Raw genomic sequence first — 21,168 nt, forward strand, 5'->3', positions numbered from 1 at the left:
ACCCCCAATAAGCTGCAGTGTCTCTGCTCTGTGTATTCTTCATTGTTGCACGTATGATGAAGATCATTGATCTGTAAATTCCATTCCTTTTCAGGGCACTTCCCTAAATATAGCTGGTTTTCTGTTTTTAAATACTGCGAACATCAGCACCCCACTGGAGGATGTTGGTGATTAATGTTGATAAAAGGGAAGTAAAATGAGACTATATTAATTTCTTGGGGCCAACCGAGGGAGGTTTCTCTTCCCTTTTTCTTCAATATCGGCAACGTTTAAACTATTTGTTTATATGCGCAAAGTGAATCATAGCTGATTAATTTCACACTAGACTATGACCAATCCTGCTGTCTGTTACATATCAGAACTTCCATGTTCTTTTAATAAAACATTCAGTCAAATATGCAGAAGTGTGGATGTCATAACAAAACACAGCTTTTGAATACTGGTGCTTTCTGAGGAGGTGTCAGTGGGGACTGCATAATAAATAATGTATTGCTTGTGGTCAGATTGTTGGCTAATAAAAATAATATGATACTCATATATACTAGAATTATACAGATTTAATTTTTTTAATTATTGATTGTAAGATTGTAAATTTTATGTAAAATTAATAAACTTAGTGCATTAGGCCTGCCCCAGTAACTATTTATGGTTAATTGCCATTATTGATTTAATTATAATTTTCTCACATTTGTCCCATATACAAGTTTGCATACAAAACCAACTTCAGGCTTGTTTTCGTAAGAGGAGCAAATTATTGATGATTTTCTTACGCATTTAATCTCCATTTGAATTTGCCTTTTTTGTACATGTTTTTGCTAAGTGTTAGAACCTAGTTTTATCCATTTACCGTTTATTATTTTCCCTGGATAAAAAGAATTAAGTGGCTGGCAAGTTTTTAGCTATGCAAGTGATTTATCAAAGCAATTACATAAAAAAATATAGCCGCAAGCGGCAATCATCGGGTTCAAGCACCAACTTGCACAATGGTGCCTACTGGAGCATTGAATGGTGATGTGTAAGAAGGTCTAATATGATTGGAGATGCCCTGTCACATTTAGAAATTATCAAGTTTTTCACCTGTTATTAATGTTGAGCAGAGGCCTTTCAACCTGATCAGTGCTTAAATTCACATGTAAATCTAGTGAACTTTGTAGGATATTCATTAAGTGAGTTAGAACTAGTCAAAAGGTGTCTACATGTTATTGGTATTGATCAGGTGGCTTCAACCAGAATGTTCACAAAGTGGTATTCAGATTGACCTTTGAACCTTTGCAGAACAAGCTGAAATGTTTGACCAAACAAGTTTAAATTAACACAAAGGAGTGAATGTTCTGATGTGACATGTAATTACGAAGTTATTATAAATCTAGTTCTGAATTAAATGGCGCTTCATCAAGCACCAACTAGCACAATGGTGCCTACTAGAGCATAGGATGGTGATGTGTAAGAAGGTCTAACACAATTGGAGACATTCTGTCACATTTAAAATGATCAAAAGTCTTTCACCTGTTATTAATGTTGAGAAGAGGCACAAAGGAGTGAATGTTCTGATATGACATGTAATGTCAAGTTATTCTTAATCTAGTTCTGTATTAAATGGCGCTTCATCAGAGTGATATTGTACAGAAGTCTTTAACATTGTGAGATTACAGCAAATACTGCAGAGTTACAGCAATTTAGGTTAGAAATTCCAAGGACGCACAGATTGCTTGATGCCTGCACACTATTGTATGTGAAATTTTCACAAATGTTTTTAATGAACATTTACCTAGAGACTCTACAGTGTGCAGCAAGACTGAAATGGAGGTGATAGGCCAAATATCCAGAGAGTAGTTTCAATATAGCTATTTTCAAACAATTAGCAATTATGAATGAACAAAGCACTTTTTAAACATAGTTGTATTGAGAAATTTGTCAGAGCCACTGTACTAAATATGGCAAAAACAATTAGATGTCAAAATAGTACAGCATGATTGACATATACTCGTTTTTTTGGAACAGCGCCCCCCAGTGGGCGGATTGTTTCAGCACTTTGCAGGTCACTACAGTGTCTCCACCTGAACATAACTGCCAAATATCATCCAGATTGGGCAACATTCAGCCTGCCAAAATGTCTGCTGAATGCTGATTGGCTGATGGTGTTCAGCCATGTTGATTGATTAAGTTGCCCTTTGAACATCCTTTAGAGGCTGTATGATAGATTCTGCATGCAAAGTTTCAACTTGCTAGGTTGCACGGTTGCTGAGAAACAGTGCTCCAAATTTACCTCTTGAAGTGAATGGGGCATATATCCGGAAGGACTAATTTGCATATGGCGGCCATATTGTTTACATATTTCAACTTTTTCTTAATGAATATTGAAGCGCATGCTCTCACGAGTGTTTTGATACCAAACATGCCAGGATTGGTCAAAATTCCTAGGACTAGTTTGCAAAAGTAGGTTTTGCATATTATGCAAATTAGCACAAAATCTATACTGACGGAAGTGCATGGTCCAAATTAGAAAGTTGTTGGTATTGACCCAAGGAATCCATCAAAAAAAGAATTTTGAATGTAGGTCTTATGGTTTTTGAGTTATTGAGAAAATTGTGAAAAATGAATTTCCTTGTTTATAGCGCCACCACTTAACCAATCGGTGCCATTTTTGTTGTCCACCGAGATGCACTGATCCTACATCTACCTACCAAGTTTCATTTCTCTATGACTTACGGTTTAGGCTGCACAACTGTTTTTACAGGAGAAAAAGAATAATAATAATAAGAAGAAGAAGAAGAAGAAAAATCTTAGCAAAAACAATAGATGAACCAATCATGCAACCCCACACATCGCAACAGGAGCAGATAGCTTCCACACTTGAAGTGGACTGCACTAGAGTTCACTAAAAGTAAACTCTAGACCACTGGTTTCAGGAGGACTAGAGATCAGTGCTCTGAATTGCTCCTGGGCTTGAAACTAATTTTCACGCTTGACCAAATGTACCAGACCTTCAAAAGAAAATCTTTTTCTTGTTTCTTTTTGTTTTTTCTTTACCAGTGTTTCTTCTGCCACTGAATAAAACCCCCATAGTGGTTTTATTTTCATGATTTCTTTCTTTAAACATAACATGTTATTTAAAACCTTATCAGTTGTGACCTAAATTAAACCTAATCATTTTATGGGTCTTATATCTAGATCAATTTACGCCACATCAAAATGCACGGTGCATTTAAAACAGAAACAAACCCAATTGCACAAACCAAACCTGGGACGTGAGACATATTAAAACTCACATTTACAGCAGTGTAAACTAGTGCTGTCAACATTGGCACATTTAAAGCATGCAATTAATTTGGAAACTTTTAATGAGCTTTTTTTTTTTGTTTATAGAAATTATTACTTTTTCAAGTTTACTGAGCCTGGTGACCTATAAGCAGATCTATTCCATGAGATAAACAAAGTACCAATACTATTGAGTTCAGAAGGTAGCTAGATTACATCTTATTCTCTTTCTCACGCTCTATTTTTTAAGCAATTTACACCACTAATTATGTTTTGCCAATCTTACATTCATTCTTTTTTTTTGCGTTTAAATATCTATTATTAAATGCTTAGGTCTTAAGAAGGATGAGTGTGATTATTCATGATTAATCACACAATAACGCTGTGACTAATCTGATTAAATTCATGACAGCATGCAAAACTGCATGCAAACTTCAAAGCTACAGCAGCACAGAAAGAGGCTGAATGTGTTCAACTGGTTGCTGTGTGATGAGCAGATTTGCATATTGCGTCCCACATAATAATCCAAGTTCACTTTGAATAACCAGACAAACATTTGACTACCATTACTTCTGTGATTAATGTCATCAGGGTACAATCAGATACTACAGTCATGATAAGTGTCCTGGTGTAAACTGGGTCTTTCATAAAGGTCACATTTGTGTAGATGTTGCCGCACAGTAGAAGAGTGCACCACCACTCCAATCTCTAAATCTACCTGAAGGTCTTTTGCAGTCAAAAACTATTTGTATTTGCCTTTCTAGCCGTAAATTAGTGGCATACTGGTGTGAGACAATGAAACTGAAACACCTGTCATTTTAGTGTGGGAGGTTTCATGGATAAATTGGAGCAGCCTGGTGGCCAATCTTCATTAATTGCACATTCCACCAGTAAGAGCAGAGTGTGAAGGTTTAATTAGCAGGGTAAGAGCACAGTTTTGCTCAAAATATTGCAAAGCACAAAACATTATGGGTGACGTACCAGAGTTCAAAAGAGGACAAATTGTTGGTGCACGTCTTGCTGGCGCATCTGTGACCAAGACAGCACGTCTTTGTGATGTATCAAGAGCCACGGTATCCAGGGTAATGTCAGCATACCACCAAGAAGGACCAACCACATCCAACAGGATTAACTGTGGACGAAAGAGGAAGCTGTCTTAAAGAGATTGTATCCAAAAAACATAAAACCACAGCTGCCAAAATCATGGCAGAATTTAATGTGCACCTCAACTCTCCTGTCTCCACCAGAACTGTCCATCAGGACAATAAATTATTGTGGTCTAAAACCAGGTGTTTCAGTTTCATTGTCCAACCCCTGTATATTGCTGTTCCTGACTGCAACTTGACCTCAATCCTTACTGTTCTAAATAGGTACATGCCTTCAAAATAGTTAATCCCTTAATATTAGAATAAATGTATTTATTTTATACTATGTTGCAAAAAAACACATTACCAAAAAAAAAAACACCCTCTTTGTGTCTTATTTCTTATATTCTTATATTTTCACAGAAGTCTTAACACGATTAGTCTTTAGATTGGTGTTTAGTAAGAGATCCTGCTTCTTAAATTACTGCATAGAATTTCCTTTTTAACTTGAGCGTTTAGTTTTGATCTACCTGTCTGGTAAGTAAAGGGTTTCTTTTGTCCCCGTTTCCTTTCCTGTACATGTGTAAGGGGATTTTGACTGTGTTACATTTAAATGTTGATGGTCTCGGCTCACTCGTCTGAGACCAGAACAGCTGCCTTTAAACCGTGTGTCATGGAACGTCATGTCAGTGTGTCGGAGGCCGATCACAAAGTACTGGCCAGGCATGCATAGCTAATGGAGCGTTTGTGCGTTTCACTTTTTTCACCTCGCTCTTTTGTCATGCCTCGTGATAGAAACCATTACAGGGTCCCGTTTCTCCTCAGGAGGCAGAATTGAAACTAGGTTGAATGTTGATTGAGGTAAAGGAGTTCTCTGCGACCTCTTGACACCGCACAGTTCTAATTTGTCTGACTGGGAGGTCTCGACTTGACCTAATTACATTACTGAGCAATGAGGTTCCGTGAAATACGGAATATTTGGATTTTTTGTTTCAGTGCTCTGTTTTGCAGGTTGTTAAGCGATTGAGATTGCGTTTGTGCAGATAAACACCTCTCACAGGAAGTTCTTATAGTGCTGCAGGAGATAAGAGAGCGTGCTCTCCAAGCAGGTAATGTATAGAGGCTTCAGATGCATCATAAAAGGTGATAACCTTTCCTGATCATGAGGCAAACTTTTTTAAGAGCGGTAATCTATTGAGCTTTTTTTTTTTCCTTCTTTTTTTTCTGGTGTTTAACAAAGGGCCAAAGTCTCAGTTGGACACAACAATATCTCTAGTTGATATTTGCTATGGATGCAATAAATATTTGGCAACTGAAAATATTTGGCCAAAAATATATGGTGTTTTTTTAAGTGAGTTTATTTGATATTTTTGAGATTTTTTCCCCTGTATAAACTTCAATGTGACTTGAGTAGCAGGTAAATTTACTATTAGAATAGCAGTTTTGTGGTACATATGTGCCTGGAATAGCAGTGCTGAAGTAAATGTGTGATTAGAATAGCAGTTCTTAGGTCAATGTATAATTAGAAAAGCAGTGCTGAGATGCATTTATGATCAGGTGGCACTATTGAGGTAAATGTATGGATTAATTGCACTACAGAGGTTAATTTGTGTGAAATTGCACTTCTGAGGTAAAAGTGTTGCTGAAATTGCACTGCATGGTAAAAAAAGTATGATTAGAAAAGCACTTCTGAGGAAAACGTAATGTGATTTGTTGGTTTGTCTGCTGGGATATTAAAAATACCATTTAAATTATAGTTGTAAATAGTGTGATTGATTTAAATTCTTAAAAAATTAAGACTATAATACATTAAGGCTTTTTAACTTATTCAGTGTTTGGCCAAATCCTTTTTTTTTTTATGCATGCCAAATTTTTGTCGTAAGAAATAATGCATTGCATTTTTTTTTTTTTTTTTTTTACTCTTCCTACTACTCTCTTTTTTGGTTTGGTGCTTGAGTGAGCAGCAGATATTTGCGGAGCACACCGCATCAGCAGAGGGTTGGGGGTGGGTGGGGTTTGGGGGAATTTGTACCGATGGTTGCTGACTTACTCACTGTTTCCTGGGTAGCAACGGGACCCCCCCCCCTCCCCCCCTTCTGCACGGCCTGTTCTGGGACGTAGCCAAGTATGTAACGCACACCCCTGCATCATTTGAATACACTGCTGTAGTTTCCAGCCGCGTTTCGCATGCTTCACAACTGCGACACCTGATCCGCCGTCTTTCTGGAAAGAGAAAACCAAACCGTACTACAGCCCGGAAATAGCAAGAGGCAAGAAGCGCCGTCAGTCATTCATGTTTTATGTATTCCTTCTGGCTGCAGAAAGACTGCGGCGCATTCTAGACTGCAGTCGTTCTCGGCGTACCTGTTTTAAGATGCTTTGAAATTCAAATGAAGGTAATGCTCGGAGAGAGATGGGTTTATGATGAAGCTCCGGGACGAATGTAATAGGCTGAAAATATGCCTTAAGGCTAATGTCTCCCTTGTGTGCCCTCTTTGTGGTGCCCCTCTCTCTCTGTCTCTCTCTCCATGTCATTTTGAATGCAGCTGTGATAGAATTTTGAATTTGACCCTGAAGCATGTGTTTGGTATTATGGTGGAAACGTGCGTGAACCACAAAACAAGCGAGTGGAGAGGTGTGTTATAATAGTCAGGGTCACACACTCAGGACTGAAGATTAAAATTCCCTTCTTTTATGGTTTCCACTAAGCAATTAAACATATAGTGTAAAAAATAGAGTATAGAAATATGTGCACTTAAAATTCTTTAATTTTTTCCAAAAATCGTCAGTGTGCCTTATAATCCAGTCCGTCTTAACCAGGTTGTAAGGAGCAGTAAAGACACTCAGTACATGTACATAAGTACATCGTTATATAGGATTTTCAGTTTAGTTCTCCAGTAGTATTAGCATTATCTGCTAACTGCACTAAGCATTAGCTTTTTGGCTGTTCAGAGATGATATATTTTCAGCCTGTAGCCTGCTGCTAACTCCAGCTAGCACTGCTGAAGCATTATTAACATTAGCTGCTAACCACACTAAGCGCTAGCTCTTTGGCCTTTCAAAGGTGAGTGTTATCAGCCTGTAGCCTGCTGCTAACTTCAGCTAGCACTGCTGAAGCATTATTAACATTAGCTGCTAACCGCACTAAGCGCTAGTTAGCTCTTTGGCCGTTCAGAGTGAGTATTATTGGCCTGTAGTCTGTGCATTTATCGTGTTAAAACAAGCCACGTGGGAGAAAACCCTGGTGACATATGTGGTTTATATATGGGATAACCCAATATGACATAGATATATAATGACCATGTCCTTGTTCGTATACCTTTTTATTTATTTATTTATGTTTTTATTTATTTATGTATGTATTCTATATCTACAGGCTGTAGCCCTGTATCTTTGTTGTTGTTGTTGTTTTTTTGCATACTTTATTACCCTCTTTTTACCCCGTTCTTCAGTGGCCAGGGCCCCATAGGATGATGCCCACAGGACACTGTTGAACCATTCTCAGTCCAGCAGTGACACTGATGTGTTTAAAAACTCCAGCAGCACTGCTGTGTCTGATCCACACATACCAATACAACACACACTAACACACTACCACCATGTCCACGTCACTGCAGTGATGGAAATGATCCATCACCCAAATTATATCTCCTCTGTGGTGGTCCTGTGCGCTCCTGACCAATGAGGACCCAGGGAGGATAATAAAAAAAGTATGTAGAGAAAGTGCTCGTATGTTACCGAAGGTTTACAATGTTACCAGGTTTAGAAATATAGGGTTCTGAACATTGTACATAGGACATTGTAATTTTTCAACTCATATTTATGTATATGTGTATATATGCATTTTTAAGGGCTCTCTTGGCCCACTGGGGGGTCGCCTATGTGTTGGATCCCTGGTGATTCCAAGCCATCCATTACTGGAAGTCATGGAGTGCACAGTTGGCCTAGCTCTCTGTGGTGGGACAGGAATACCCCCCCACCACCACCCCCCTCCTCTTACAATCACTAGTGTGATGCTAACTAGCCAGTGCAGGCATCTGTTTGCTCTACAGTTACTCTACTGGTTAGAATGCTCTAAGTATTTTCATTTTAATGGAATGGCATTATGGCATGTGGCAGTTTTTAAGGAAGCTGATGTCTGACTTGATGTAACCCGACAGCCTGGTGTTAAATGGAATTAGTACATATGTGCCTAAAAAACAGTTCAAAATTCATACAAAGTGTATGATGTGCACACATTACTGATACAACACAGCCAAGTAAAAATCTAATAAACAAAGCACTGAAACTTGCACATGTATTTTGGGTTATAGAAGTCTTTGCAGACTTGTATATGCAGGAATTGTATGTAGTGTAAGAGAAAAAACATCCATGTCATGTACTAAGTCTTTAGTACATTATTATTAGTAATGTATATTTTAATGCCAACTTTTTTTAATTTTGCAACCCACTGAAGTAATAATAACTGCATCAAACTTATTCTTGGTTTGAACTTCACTCACTATCAGTTTGTGATGTATGAGAAAAGAATCACGAAGCATTCACATTTTGTCACCTTGCAAACACAAACTTTGAGTTTCCTGAAAAGCGCTATAAAAATAAAATGTATTATTATTATTTTTTTAATTGCGATATTATTAAGTGATGGACCAATACAAAGTGGCACAAAATAGTGAAGTGGAATGAAAAGGATAGAGTTTCTATTAAAAAAAAATCTGAAGTGTGTGATGTGCAAAAGTATTCAGCCATGCTATATCGATACTTAGTAGAGCCACCTTTCACTAAAATATCAGCTGCAAGTGTTTTGGGGTATCTCTCTACCAGCCTTGCACAAATTTTTGCTCCTTCTTCCAGGTTGATTGGAGAGCGTCTGTGAACAAAAAAATGTTCATGTCTTGCCACAGAAGCTCAATAAGATTTAGGTCAGGACTTGGCCATTCTAGTATATGAATATTTTCCACTGTAGCTCTGGCTGTATGTTTAGGGTCATTGTCTTGCTGGAAGGTGAATCTTCTTCCCAGTCTCAAGTCCTTAGTGGCGTCTTACAGTTTTTTCCTCAGGATTTACCTGCATGTCCAAACAGCATGATGCTGCCACCACCATGTTTCACAGTGGGGATGGCGTGATCAGGATGTTACTTTTCCATCACATTTTGAGCTTTGGATTTAGGCCAAAAACTTAAACTTTGGTCTCGTTTGACCACAACACCTTCTTCCACAGGTTTGCTGTGTCCCCTACGTGGTTTATGGTAAACTGCAGATGACACTTATGTCTTTCTTTCATTAATGTTTTTTTTTCTTGCCACTCTTCCATAAAGACCAGTTTTGTGGTCATGTGTTGGTAGGTTTGCAGTTGTAGAAAACCTTTTTTTGCTTTTTTTGTGATGCTGAAAGCTTGGTATATGTTTTTATAACCTAAACCTGCTTTAAACTTCTTCACAACTTTATCTCTGACCTGTCTGGTGAGTCCCTTGGTCTTGATGACGCTGTTTGTTCACTAGTGTTCTCTAACAAACCACTGAGTCCTTTACAGAACAGTGGTATTTATACTGAAACCAAATTACTCACAGCTGGATTTATTAAATCACACTTTTCAGGTTTTTATTTGATTCATTTTAAAAACTGTGTCATTTATGTTTCACTTCACAATTATGTGCTACTTTGTGTTGGTATATTATTTAGAATCTCAATATAATACATGTATTGAAGTTTGAGGTTGTAAGGTGACAAAATGTGAAAAGGTTCAAGGGATACTTTTGCAGCCCACTCTATATCAGTAGTATAATTTTACATATTGTTTCTAAGAGTTTCTAAGCTCTTCTCAAAATTACCGTGACCTTCATGGAGAAGCTTGTGACCAATCGTATGTTTGTTCCATTCCTATGGCATTTCGATTGAGAATCCAGCTGACTCGGAGGGACATCTCCTGTCAGCTGTGTGAGATACGTGTGTGAGAGTGCGCAAGTGTGTGACATACGAGGGGACGGTGGCAGCTGTCTCTGCCGGCTCAGCCCGTCCCCAAATGGAATGAGAGGCAGAGGATGAGCTCGCCATGACCGGGGGAACACCTGCTGTGTCATGTCTCTCTGCACGTACTCCCCTAAACCAGGAGAAGTGCCACATGTGAAAGTGCTGCAACAGCCTGAGCTCGTCACCTCCTGCCCCCTGGCCAGAGATCTGTAAATAAATTAAATAGTAGTCCTCAGTTAACCTGCGAGATGTTTACTGAGCACAGTCGCTGTGTCTCTTCGTTATCGCCGGGCTCGAGCCGACGGTGCTTGAGATGGTGTCTTTAATCAGGGGAATTATTAATGTGTAACAGTTTAATCAGCAGTAGAGAAGCAAGAACAAAGGGCTTGTCCGAGCTGAATGTCCAGGTGAGCTCGCTCCCACGAGTCTGCGCTAAGCCTTTTAGTGACCTTCCGTCATTCACACTTTCACTCAGTGCTTTATGACACTGTACTGTACATGCCTCTGTTCTGTACTAGGATGTCAGGGTGTGTGTGTGTGTGTGTGTGTGTGTGTGTGTGTGTAAAGATAGCACCTGTCTTATACAGAAGCATCAAAGAAAAGTACTAGACCAAAGTTTATCACATACATAGTCCTATATCAGATTAAATCATATTCATTGATATTTTTACCAACTTTACAAAAATGTGATCACAGGACACTGACAGGAGTATCCGACAAAACATTTAAAGTCTCATTCATTCGTTTTTTGTAAAAAAATAAAATAAAATAAATAAATAAATAAATAAATAAAATAAAAAATATGCTCCGGTGTTTCTGTATAGCCCTGCTTTATTTCACTGAATGACTTGTCACTAAAGAAAGACAGGATTTCGGCTCTTGCTCATGAATATTCATTATTCAAACATATCACCTCTGATTGGCTAACGGCACTGCAGCAGAACGTACTACCTGCCTTTCCCCACAGTCAATTTTACCGCTCCAACACTCAAACGACAAAATGTTTAAGAGATACAGCCTTAGTTTTAAAGATCTGAAAACTTCACTTAACTTTGGACTCTCAGCGTCGCTCAGCCGTGAGACGCCCCGCGGCCGAAATAAATGTTATCAATGTTCAATTAAAACTTAGTTACTTACTTACATAAGATACTAGCTGCATCTTATAAACGGAAGCTGTAAAACTCTGTACCTAGCTAACCATGTCAGCTCTGCTGTAGCTCGGGTTCAGCATTGTCTGTGGGCGGTCCCAAGCCGAGGTGGGCGAGGCCTTGAACTCACGAGTTGACGTAGAGACAGAACTTTTTCTGATCGACTTGTTTTTCTCAATATTTTTTTTTCTTAGCTACTGCAGACAATGGAGGTTGAGGAACAGTTTCATAAGCAGCATGAATTTATAACTCTGGAAGACCTGTAGTATTTCACAAAAGAACAAGAAAAAGTGGATTTTAGTGGAGGGAGACCTTCAACATTTGAGGAATTTGAGGAATCCCCCATTGGGGAACCAAGGCAAGGAAAATAATCTGTGATCTGTGGTGGATGATTTGGAAGCCTGGAGTCCAGACACTTCCATCAGTTTGGCCAGACAAATGGAATTTTCATCAGAATAAGGCCGGGCTGGTGGGTAGTCAGTAACTCTGAGGATGGAATTAGTTTTGACCAGATTCATGGAGAACAGAAAATATGAAATATTATCAGATTGTGGCAAACTAATGACTCCGACAGATCTGAATAAAACATCCTAACTAAAGAGAGAGAGAGAGAGACAGAAGGTAACATAGACACGGAGGCTCCCTTAAAACAGTAAACACTGACATCCATCCACTCAATCCTCAACAATCCTGAGTAATCACATGCGGACCAATAATACTGCTTATAAAAATGCAAGATACCTACTGGTTGTGTCAGCAATCGTACAACTGCTGGGATATACAGATATGTCATTTCCCTTTCAGTTTTTTTCTCCTTCAGTTTCTGAAATGAAAGGGAGTTCTGAGACACGCTGTACAAAGGCAGTAACTAAAAATACGACTTTATAAAAGTAATAATGCAGTTTCCACATTAATTATTTTACCCATTTTGATCACCATCCTACAGTCCACTCTTCTTACACAGCTTGTTGACTTAAAAATAGCATTTTAAACTGTATTTAGTGATGTAAACATGACGTTGCTAATGCTTAGAAGGTAGGATACTTTTTCATATTGAAATATGGATTAAGTACAACCCCTCCCACCAAAAAACTATTAATGTAATTGGTATCATAATATCAAACATTATTAACCCATTTATGCCCAATTTTTTCCCAGATATGCAAATATGCAAATCATTATTTCCTCCAAAAAAAAAAGAGAAAAGTAGATGAAAAAGTGTCTTTTATTACCGGTCACAATTGTGACTGGTGGGATGATATGCGTACTCTCAATGAAAGGTTGCTCAAATAGTTTTTTTTGTTGAAATAAGGGCCTTCTGACAGCAATCACTAAAACAGAATACTTGATCAGGAACTTGGGATTTTCCACACCACAGGAACACTAAGACCAATGGCAAACTATGATCAAAATATGTTAACGTTGTTTGTTTATTTCAAATACAAATTGCAACAGCGTCACTTTAGTGTAGCATGTATTGAAACATTTATTTGTAAACATTTTAAATTGTACTTTAGTGCAAATATTTTAATGTTGGTATAATATTTTAGTACAACATTTGCAACAAAATGTACATTGTAATTGGAGCTGTGCGATATGGCCCCAAAAAAAAAAAAAATCAGATTTTCGATTTAAATCAATTTTTTTCCCCTACTAAAAATCTAATTAAAGATGATAAAGATATGGTTGAAAACTATTTTTTATTTATTTAGTTTTCACTTAAATGTCCTCTTTGTGGTTTAAAGTGCATCCAGAAACAAGCAAAAAATCAATTGTAAACAGTGAGAACATCTAGTAACTTTTAGAAAGCTAAACATAGTGACTCAATGCACCCTCAAACTTAATAAATAAATAAACACACCCTCAAAAAACAAATAGAAATAAATAAAATGGTGCCCCTTTTGATAAAACATACAAAATAGAAAACAAATACAATTTAATATGCTATTAAATAAAGAGCTTTCCCCATTGGGCTTGAATTGCAAAACAAAGCTTTTAAATAAGTGCCAGTGTTCTATAAAATGAGATCTTTTCTCATGAATATGCAAAAAAATCATAAACTGTAGTGCATACAGAACCTGGTACACGGTTGGAAGATGTTTCAGGGACAGTTGCTTGTTTTACTTTGGATGGTGTGCTAGTGCTGCTGCTGCTGCGTTCATTCCATTGGGAGCAGCACTTCTCCCACTCCGCTTCTGTTTAAGGTATAGAGATAAATTTGTCGCGCTGCTTCCTTTAGAAGCAATCGGTTTAAACACACGTTACAGCGAGGACCTGTTTGATCTACGTCCGACGCCGCAAAACCGAACCACAAGCTCCACCATCATGTTTTGTGTGTGTTGTGTGGGGTGCGCGCGGGAGGTAGAGAGAGGGGGCTGGGGGTGCGCGCGCGCGGGAGGGAGGGGCGGGGCTGGGGGTGCGCGCGGGAGGGAGGGGCGGGGCTAAGCTCAGTCTGAAGTATGGGAGCCCACAGGAAAGCGTCGGTGGTGAAAATTAAAACAAAAAAAAAATCGATTTTTATAAAAACACATTGTCCTTAACTGTAAATTCGAATTAATCGATTAAATCGATTAATCGCGCTTCTGTAATTGTAATAATACTTTTGTGGGATTCATTGGCCACTAGTTGAGAAAGTATTTTGTGAGAAATCTTAGTTTGAAAGACCATGTTCCCCCTAACACACGATTTGAGACGCACAACCTATTGATGTGAAATCTTAAAATGAAGGGCTAGGGCTAACTGATAGGGCCAAAAAAAAAGGTAAAATAAGGAAAAAATAAACCCCCAAGTACTTTATCTGATGCATTTCAGATCAAACCTCTCTAAATGTCTTTGTTTTCAGATCATGGAGAAAATAAATTAATCTAAAAGAATAGAATCTACTCTAGTAGTAAAAACCAGTGTGAAATGTTACAGAAATCATGTAAGGCAGAAAAGCAAACAACACAAAAATACAAAGTAGATCAACAACAGTATCCATCTGTAGACTTACATAAAGGAATTCCACCATCCCCCCATAACTTTATGTACATAAGAAAGAGTTGAGAAGAAACAAAAAAAGTCAATTAGGGTGTTCTGTACCCAGAATAAAAAAAAAAATCATTTAGATTTAGATTTGGTTCGTATGTCACGCTTTTCTCATCACAACTGAAATTTCCATTAGCTGAGGTGTCCACATAACTTTCTGTGCGGTAACATTTAGAGGCGTTAAACTAGTCAGGTTTGTGGTTCCTTTCAGCACCACTATAAACAATTCTGAATCAGTTCATTTCTCTAGAAACATTCTCTCTCATTTCACATCAAATGCCCCGAATGACTGTTCAAATCCTAATGATTCAGTCATGCAGACGCTTTGAATAATGTGGGGAATTCCCCTGTGCTAAGTAGAGCTTAGCACAAGAATTTCATTTGTCAAGTTCCAAAGATTTTTAAAATGAAGCTATTTAAACACGTTTGGATATATACCAGAGGATATTCTGTTCCATTTTGTTTAATTTTGTTCAGTTTTCTTTTTAAATAAGCAAAGAAAAAGCTTTGTTAAGTTAAACTTTGTGTGGTTGGAGTAGGCTGAGATTAAGGCTGCACGATATTGGCAAAAAATAGGCATTGCAATATATATATATTTTTTTTTCGATATACAGCTCTGGAAAAAAAATGAGACCACTTACAAATGATGATTTTACCAAATTGAAAACCTCTGGAATATAATCAAGAGGAAGATGGATGATCACAAGCCATCAAACCAAACTAAACTGCTTGAATGTTTGTACCAGGAGTAAAGGCATAAAGTTATCCAAAAGCAGTGTGCAAGACTGGTGGAGGAGAACATGCCAAGATGCATGAAAACTGTGATTAAAAAAAACTCTTAAAACTTTAGAATTCTGAACTTGTTTTCTTTGCATTTCTTGAGGTCTATAAGCTCTGCATCTTTTTTTCAGCCATTTCTCATTTTCAGCAAATAAATGCTCTAAATGACAATATTTTTATTTGGAATTTGGGAGAAATGTTGTCTGTAGTTTATAGAATAAAACATTTCATTTTATTATTGTTCATTTTACTCAAACATATACCTATAAATAGCAAAATCAGAGAAACTGATTCAGAAACTGGAGTGGTCTTAATTTTTTGCAGATCTGTATATTGTGGTAAAAAAAAAAATAGTAATTGTGCACTCCATACTGACAAATAAACAATATTTGCCTGATATAATCGGTCTCTTGTAGATATTTATTGGAATATAAATGGTGTGAATTTTCCTTGTGTTCCAAATGACAAAAAAAGTTGTACACTAATAATTTAATTTGCCTTACATTACATTGCACATTCTGCGATGTAACTATTGCACATGCCAACATAATGCGATGATGATCCTTAAATTAAATATTGTGCAACCCTAGCTGAGATGATAAAAAAAGAAAGTATGAGTCCATGCATAACTTTTTGCTGTTAGCATATTCTTTTAGCTTTTCTCAACCATGTTGTCTCTATTTTCTAGGTTCACAAACATCATGGTTCAGTTTGGAGCACCATTTGGACGTCATGGTTCAGAACTATTACGATGCAACAGGAAAAAAAACCAAGAACTCTCCCAGGTTCCATCTAGGGCTGTACAATGCCATGTGAGGTAAAGTGCTGAGATAAACTTTAGCATTTTTATTGTGTAAGTACTTGTTTATTTTCTGTTGGTCTGTTTGTCCAAATTTGATAAAGGTGAGAGATAAAGAATAAGAAAAGATACAAGTGAGACACTCTCTATACACATGGCAGAAAGAAAATGAAGAAGGAAGATTAAAGAAGAAGTGACTGTTTTAAAACTCCCAAATCCACCACAGTTTCCACAAAATTGTATAAATTCAACAACTCACAGTTTACGTGCTCTTGTGAAATGACTGCATTTACCCTAATAGCATGTAAAACACATTTCCTAACTGTTACCCCCATACCATGAAAGTTTGCACAAATACACTGACCATAACACCTATTTTTTTGTATAATTACATGAAAATGTATGGAAATGTCTCTTAGTGACTCTTTTTAAAATGCAGCTCTCATACATTCAGACTTAAAGATCTTAGAGAATTATGTTAAACCTGTATCTTATCATGTGCTGAATGTGCTGCTTTCTCTCTCTCTCTCTCTACAAGCTTCCTTATTTCCTGAAAAAGAGCTTTCCTTTCAAGCACTTTCTCAAATGCCTACAACGCTATTGTAACCACAGCGGAGCTCCCAGGACTCTCAGCACAGCCTCCATATGTTCAGAGGATTGTTGAACTTGAGAGCGGCACCAGGATCCTCCAGGAGCCCGAGGGCCGATCAACACTCTGTCCTTTCTGGACCCTTCTCATGCCCACGGGCCACTCACAACCCCTATATACACAGACCATCATCTGTCTACCACACAGCTCTTTCTCACAGGAGCTCATCTTTCCCTCAGCTATTTTTAGACTCTTCCTACACTACTGCTTTTTTCCTTTTGTCAGTGATTTTTTTTTTTTTTTCCAACACATTTCTATTCGAGAGAGTGATCTGATTTTTCCTCTTTCCTACTGTCTGACCATTGTTCTTGATCAGTTGTTCTACACCTTTTTACACTATATACCACCTGTGATTAGTGCTGGGCGATATGGGAAAAATCATATATGACGATATGGAATTTTTTTATATCACGATAATGATATATATATCGTGATATACTACATTTATATAAATAAATTATAAATAAATTAACAAACACGAAAATGAGGGTATTCAATCTGTAATTTCAGTTCGTTTTAGTTTTTTTCTGTTTATTACTGTTTTTATTAGTTTCAGTTAAGGAGAACTTTCACTTTCAGTTTTCTTCATTTCGTTCCTTTTCGTTAACAGTAATACTTGGTTACTTAGCTATATGGTGATTATCATGCCATAGCTTTATAGAAAATAAAAATAGAATAAAAAAACAGATGAATACATCAGACTATTTCCTGGAACCCGACCCGGCCCGAGGAAAGTGACGCGCTCCTCCGCATGTTTAAAGCACTGCAGGTGGAAAAGGGGATTTGGCGCTTCTTCTACTGCTTACGGGCTGCATGACATTCAGTCTCTCAGCCTGCCAGTCAGACTACAGTGTCAGCATATAAATCGCATGCGTTTTCCTACAGGACAAACCATTCAAACGTGCGGATGAGCTCTCCACACCCGATTAAAAAAAATCACACAGTGGCTGTCTGGCCTAAAATAGTTAGATACAGCTATTCAATAAATAAATTTACATTCATTAAAAAGACCAGTGAGAAGTTCTGTATGCTAAATAACAAAGAAGCAGCAACAAGCTAGAAGCTAATAAGCTAATAACAACATTTAATAAAAACAGAAAAATAGATATAAAATAGGAAAATAACCAACTAAACTGAGCTCAAAACGCTAAAAGAAATATAAGCTAACAAATTCTAAAAGATCAAAACGAAATAGTGAACACTCAAAGCAGTAGCTTAAAGACAGAATATAAAGCTTTACCAGCGCCATGAGACGGGACACCTATACAGTAGAACAGAAGGAGCAGCGGCAGCGTGACGGTTCTAGTGAAATAATTAAAATGTATAAATACACAACAGAGCGCCGTGTACCACATAAAATCAGTCCAAGATCCTCACCAAAAATAGAAAACCAGGATAGAAACCCAACCCTAACGCAATCACATTTTATCATAGCCCACTTTATATATTTGCATAAATAATTAATGAAATTACTGTAGAAACAATAGGGACGATAGAAGGTAAGTAGCACAATAAACACTTTTCTATCTTCCCCACGATATTTATCATCATATCGCACAGCACCTCCTTGTGATTAAACTAAAACCTTCAGGTACAACTTGCTGAGGCTACTAAGACGGAGTGGGTATTGCTACTGATTTCCCTGTTTGATTCGATTCAAAATGATTAATTTAGGGAAATTTCAGTTACAATAAATAAAAATTGTAGTTTGAATCTGAAATGTTGTAAATATACAAGGAACAGGTAAACTTCCATTATTGAAATATTAGTGTTTATATTGTATAGACTTAACACAACAGTTACATTTGGTTTTTTTTCTATCATTTAATGTAACTTTGTTAATGGAGACACCGTGCTTCACATCTCTCTTCAGGTTTGGAATGACCACTTTACTCAATTGTTTAAGTGTGGGTAAAACATAACATGCTTCCTGAACATTTATGAAGCTTCAGAAGCCTTCGTTTTCAATAACGCTGTATAAACATATATACTGACATTTTAGTTATATAAAACAAAAACAGAACATGCTTCATAAATTTCTAATTTATTTGCAAATAAATGCTAAATGCTAATGCGCCGGCGGGGGTTAGTTTAGCGCCCATTCCCGTGCTAGGGAAATTACGTATAAAACTTTCAAATAGCATATCAGCTTGTTCATTAAAACAGCTTGTCATGTTTTTTTTTTTTTTTTAATCTTCTTAAAATTTATCTCACATTCCTCCAGTAGAGATCTCACAAATAGAATATCTGCTTTTTTTTTTTTTAATTAAAAATGGTTATCCATAAGAAGTTAAAGTTTATTTGCTACAGCTAGCTAGCAACAGTGTTTATTACTGGGGGCTTATTTACGAGTTTATCAGAGCAGAGCACAGGGCAAAGCACACGCAAAACACAAGGGCATTTGGAATTTAATCCAGATTTAATTTTTATATTGGTAGAGCTGTCACTAATGTGTTAGCTATGCTAAGCTAACCATAAAGAACGGGGTTCTAGCAGAGGAGGCTAATCTTTTCATTCAGAACTACGTTCAGGTTCCATTTAACTAGCCAACCAGTCTATACTTCTGTTTAATATACAGTGAGTCCAAGAAGTATTTGATCCCTTGTTGATTTTCTTCGTTGGCCCACTAATAAAGACATGATCATTCTATACTTTTAATGGTAGATGTATTCTTACATGGAGAGACAGAATATTAAAAAGAAAATCCAGAAAATAAATCTAAGGAATATATATTAATTGATTTGTATTTCATGGAGTGAAATAAGTATTTGATCCCTTAGTATTCATTAGCAGTTCTGGCTTTTACAGACCAGTTAGACACTCCCAATCAACTTGTTACCTGACCTGAAGCCACCTGTTCTCACTAATCACTTGTGTGAAAAACACCTGTCCACAGAATCAGACAGATCACACAGATTTCAAGTCTCCAACATGCGTAAAACCAAAGAGCTGTCACAGGACCTCAGAGTCAGAATTGTTGACCTTCACAAAGCTGGAATGGGCTACAAAAAGATTAGTAAGGTGTTGGATGTGAAAGTAACAACTATTGGTGCAATTATCAGAAAGTTTAAAGAGTATAACATGACAATCAACAGACCTCGGCCCGGTGCTCCAAAGAAGATTTCGCCTCGTGGGGTGGCAATGATGCTGAGAACGGTCAGAAATCGTCCTGCAACCACTCAGCAGGAGTTAGCAAATGACCTGAAGGCAGCTGGGACCACAGTTTGCAAGGAAACAATTGGCAACACTTTGCGCAACAATGGATTCACATCCTGCAGTGCCCGAAAGGTACCCCTGCTGAAGAGAGCACATGTGGAGGCGCGCCTCAAGTATGCCAATGATCATTTGAAAGATGAACCAAGTTATTGGGAGAAGGTTTTGTGGTCAGACGAGACCAAAATTGAACTTTTTGGCCTCAACTCCACCCGCCATGTGTGGAGGAAGAAAAATGCTGCCTATGACCCCAAGAACACTGTGCCCACCGTCAAGCATGGAGGTGGAAGCATAATGTTTTGGGGGTGTTTCTCTGCCAAGGGTACAGGGCTACTTCACCGCATCACTGGGAAGATGGATGGAGCCATGTACCGCACAATCCTGAGGGACAACCTCCTCCCCTCTGCCAGGGATCTGAAAATGGGCCGTGGTTGGGTCTTCCAACATGATAACGACCCTAAACATACAGCAAAGGCAACAAAGGATTGGCTCAAGAAAAATCACATTAAGGTCATGGAGTGGCCCAGCCAGTCGCCAGACCTCAATCCGATCGAAAATCTATGGAGGGAGCTGAAGGTCAGAGTTGCCAAGCGACAGCCCACCCACCTTCATGATTTAGAGAGGATCTGCAAAGAAGAGTGGGCCAAAATTCCCCCTGGTGTGTGTGCTAAACTTGTGGTTAACTACAACAAACGTCTCACCTCTGTGCTTGCAAACAAAGGCTTTGCCACTAAATATTGAGTGTGTTTGGCAAGAGGGATCAAATACTTATTTTCCTCATTGAAATACAAATTAATTAAAATATATTCTTTAAAATTATATTCTGGATTTTTGTCTTGATATTCTGTCTCTCCATGTTAGAATATATCTACCATTAAAAGTGCAGAAGGATAGTGTCTTTATTAGTGGGCAAACAAAGAAAATCAGCAAGGGATCAAATACTTCTTGGACTCACTGTGTATATATATATATATATATATATATATATATATATATATATATATATATATATATATATATATATATATATATATATATATATATATATTACCTACATATACATACAAATAATCATGTGATACCCTAAAATTAATTTTAATGCAGACACTATTCGGAATTGTGGAGTTCCACAGGGTTCTATTTTAGGCTGTATGTAAAAGACACAGCTTGAAACCACTATTTCAGATCTTTCTTTTTTATTATTATTCCTGTGCTTCATGCTTTTCATGCATGTTTTCCA

The 21,168-nt window shown here is 37.5% G+C and overlaps 1 long non-coding RNA gene across 1 annotated transcript in view; it reads left to right on the plus strand.

The window, feature by feature from the left end:
• LOC103038501 (uncharacterized) overlaps positions 1-21,168 on the plus strand; it is a 104,560-nt gene that overhangs the window by 48,888 nt on the left and 34,504 nt on the right. The window contains exon 3 of the long non-coding RNA XR_007440428.1: positions 15,956-16,084. This is a non-coding gene — a long non-coding RNA (uncharacterized LOC103038501). The remainder of the gene's footprint in view (positions 1-15,955; positions 16,085-21,168) is intronic.

This window comes from Astyanax mexicanus, chromosome 8, assembly GCF_023375975.1.
Source record: "Astyanax mexicanus isolate ESR-SI-001 chromosome 8, AstMex3_surface, whole genome shotgun sequence".
Classification (NCBI taxonomy): domain Eukaryota; kingdom Metazoa; phylum Chordata; class Actinopteri; order Characiformes; family Acestrorhamphidae; genus Astyanax; species Astyanax mexicanus.